The 3,879-nt window shown below is 32.9% G+C and overlaps 1 pseudogene across 1 annotated transcript; it reads right to left on the bottom strand.

Annotated features, from left to right (window-relative positions):
• Positions 1-245: 245 nt before the first annotated feature.
• On the bottom strand, positions 246-3,261 carry LOC143570374 (R-linalool synthase QH1, chloroplastic-like; annotated as a pseudogene). The gene is made up of 7 exons (XR_013141916.1): positions 2,908-3,261; positions 2,551-2,821; positions 1,928-2,299; positions 1,304-1,522; positions 1,080-1,218; positions 739-987; positions 246-583 (listed from the first exon to the last, which is right to left on the bottom strand). The product of XR_013141916.1 is annotated as an R-linalool synthase QH1, chloroplastic-like (transcript).
• Between the last annotated feature and the right edge of the window lie 618 nt (positions 3,262-3,879).

The following is a 3,879-nucleotide window of genomic DNA, read 5'->3' as shown; positions in this document are numbered from 1 at the left end:
TCGTGAAACCAAACTGATGTCCAGTTTGAACGGTTTTAAACCAAACCGTGAACACCCCTAATGCTGGTGGTCATTTAAGACCCTCTAAGCATCATTATTACATGCCACTTTTTATAGCGGATTAATCACATATTTTCCTATGGAAATTCTGTTGTAGATATGTTTGTAGTAGTGAATACAAAAAAAAAAACCAAATCTATTTATATATTGTGCATGATGGATAAATTATTAGTCGTAGCATCTTATTTTATAAATAAAGATTCCCTCCAACATACATTCTTGACTATTTTTTTCCTTGGATCGGATTAAAAAATAATGATGATATATGGGATTTAGTTATATCTGGACGACCATGACCATCTCCTTCACTGTACATGAATTGTGCCATCCTAGGTATGTTTGTTGCATAGTCGATGAACTCACGTGAAAATTGAGAATTAGCATGTTCCCGTTCTTTGTTAAGTTTCTTCCACGTCTCCATGATTAATTCTCTGATGTAACTTCTAGATTCTTCTTCATTAGCACCATTCTCGTGCATGTAACACTGAATTGATTTTGAAATATCCCCTCTTGCTAATTCATCCTTTAAAGGAATAACACATTGTGTATGTTACCATAAATTAAAAAAAAATCAAATTTAAATATGTTTCGGTACACAAAATATGAATGATGTTATATTGGTATACACCATAATGCACCAAGTATATATAATATATGCTAACTTATAAAAGGGCATACCGTAGATGTTCCCAAGTCATCAGCTAGTCGAAAGATTAGTGATGAGTAGTAAACTATATTCTCAAGAAGTGGCATGCATTGCAAGATCTCAGTACTTGAACCAACTGACGTTAAAAAGTTAACCTGCATGAGTATTGTTGGGCCCGATATTGATGCGTAAGCATTATCTAAGTACTCTTGTAGTGTTGGTATATATCCACTGTTGAACCACCGTGCTTCGACTAGGTATGCCTTGCATAAACCTGCCCACTGCAATATTTATCATTTGAAAAACATAAGATCTATATTTGCGTAATTATACATAAGAATTTTATAATCGAAGATTAAATTGATTTAGTTACTGCTTTCTTAAGGTACGGTAGGCTGTTGAACCCTGTTTTTGTCAATGTGTTATATGCAATATCATTAATCGTGTTGTAAAACCCAACGAAACATATCTTCATATAATCAGGGAGTTCCTCGATCGCATTGATGTCCCATCTAGTAATTAGACTTTTTATCAGTAAACTAGGTCCACATACTAGTTGATGACATGGATATTAAGTGAAGTAAGAGTATAATTTACCTATGGACAACGTCCGTAAATAGTTCAAGTTCATCCAAAGTACCATACACATCATAGACATCATCGATAGCGGTAATAATGGAATTAACCTTTGTTAGTGTTCTCCTTCCAAGACTATGCTGAGGTAGATGACCGAAACCAGTAGACCATAAGAAATGCTCCACCAACCGATCTTTACTAAAACTGAGTTTCTCATCCCATTTTATATTTCTCCACCACCTATTATAATTAGTATATATATTTAAGGGCATTTATTATATATCTACTTCCTAAGTTCCTTTATTACATATTTACTGAACCTTTAAAAATCAATTACATAATTCTCATTCTTAAACCACATATATTACATTTACTCATTGGGTCAAGTTATTCAACAAAATGGTACGAAAATGAGAAGGATTTGTGTAAAAAAAAATTCCTCAAAAAATTAATTAAAAAATGTCATAACTCAAAACAATAAAAAAAACGAAAAAAGTACAAAAAAAATTTGCAAAAATTTTTCTTCCTTCGTCCTCGTTCTAGAAAAAAGAATCAATGTTTGTTAGGAAAAAAATCACGGTGTCTTTTTATTTAGAGTAAAGTGTCGTTTTTGTACTTTGTGCACACATGAGGTAGAAATGATACCTTGATGAGTGTTTTAGATCTTCAATATGAATAGCCTGAACCATATCAAAATCCAATTTTGCAAGCTCGATCAGTGTAGGATTTATGTCAGTTTTTCTCTCATTGAGTTCGATAAACCACTTCGCCTCTACCCTCAGCACTCTCCAGTGTAGAGGAAGCTCCAAAGCATGGTTTACTAAGGATGATATACTCTCATCAATCATGTCTTGATTTTTCTTAGATATTTTGTTGTGAAGTCTCTAGCCTGATCCAATATGTCTTCATCCTCCAGTGAATAATAAGAAGCCTCGTACAAATTTAATATTCCCATCATATCATTGACTAATTGGGGTTTAAAATTTTGAGTCTTGTCCATGAAGTTGTGAAATATCTCTATATATAAGTCAAATAAACATAACGTTTAGTTTTTAATACCAACTAAACTTCATGAAAGGAAAACAAGATATACCTCAAATTAGTGGGCAGTTTTAATTTGCTTTATTTAAGTAATCGTCTTTTTTTTAATAACAATTTTTTTTACTTCCGTGGATTCGTCGCAACTCCATTAGGTGATTAAGAAACTTTGTCACCGTCACTAAACATTTAAGTAATCTTATGAATACAAATTTCTTATATTATCGTACCTTGAGGAACATGATAACCATGTCGTCTCATTAGTCGAAATCCAAGGGCTTTAAGGTTCAAATCCATTTCCTCCCACTGTTCATGAGTTTTGTAGTAATTGCAATAAATCATCTCCAAGAGAAATCTTATTTCATCTTCGAAAAGATACGATATTCCGAGTCTATGCAAATCATCTATCATCTTTAGGGTGTCCAATTGATTTCCCATTTTTTGTATCATCATCTTCACTGCATTCTTTAATGCATCTGCTCTTGCCTTGTGATCTTCTCCCTAAATGGTAAAAATATTATAAGAATTATCTACGAAAGGAAATTAGCAGAACTATCCGTAACTGGAAATAAAGCTATAGTTCGTACTTTGTATTCACCCGAAAGTGACTGAATATGATCAAATGACCATAATGATGGCGCATAGTTTGCTGATCGTCTAGGGACTGGCTTTGTAGTGACAATGTTTGAAGTGGATCACGATGATACTATTGGCTTGCGAACGCTACATCGTTTACTTCGGTCATGACAACTTTTGTACTTAAGAATTGAACAAGGAAAAAAGGACATTGAAGCCATCTTCAAAGAGATATGCTATATAGTAATAAGTTGGTCTGTAAGGTGTGGAAGCTATTGTTATCATGCATGTGGGTGTATACAGAGGAAGATGTAAACTTAGGCATTGGAGACTTTAAATTATGTTATAATCTTATCTAAGTAGTAAATAAACTAATTGGAAACATTACTACCCTCACTAAAAAAGAGAGTAGTTTATGTGTGCACATGGATTATAAAATATTCAAATACTTGAAACAAATCAAATCAAATCAAATCAAATCAAATAATTTCCAATGACAAAAAAAAAGACTTTGAACACCTCTATAAATAGTTTAAACTATAAATAGTGTGACAAACTGAAAGTTTTTGCCTTTTTTAGACACCCATCGCGACTTGACACAAATTTTCGGGACGAAAATTCTTTCAACATGGGAATGATGTGACACTCGTCAATTTCAGGTTAACTCCGTTAATCCGAACTCCGTTAATTCAAACTCAAGATCACATGAACTATGTCATTCCAGTTAACGCATATCTCATTAAATTTAATTAGGGTTTAAATGACGCATGACAATCACTACACAAGTAGTCTTTGGAATTTCACCAAAACACACACGAGTCGACTCAAACCGTTGGTGAACAAACGATAAATATTATAAACAAGTACTTGGTATAATTACGTGTTACGTTTATATGTGTACATTTGTGCTTGTATGTATAACATCATATTATGGATGTAATTGACTAGTTATGCTAGAATTAAACTAAACTAGAAGTTTAGGG

This window comes from Bidens hawaiensis, unplaced genomic scaffold (genome assembly GCF_021521415.1).
Source record: "Bidens hawaiensis isolate Kalapana, Puna unplaced genomic scaffold, B.hawaiensis_p1.1 tig00024911_1, whole genome shotgun sequence".
NCBI lineage: Eukaryota > Viridiplantae > Streptophyta > Magnoliopsida > Asterales > Asteraceae > Bidens > Bidens hawaiensis.
The sequence above is the reverse complement of the archived record's forward strand: the minus strand, read 5'-3'. Positions and strand labels throughout refer to the sequence as shown.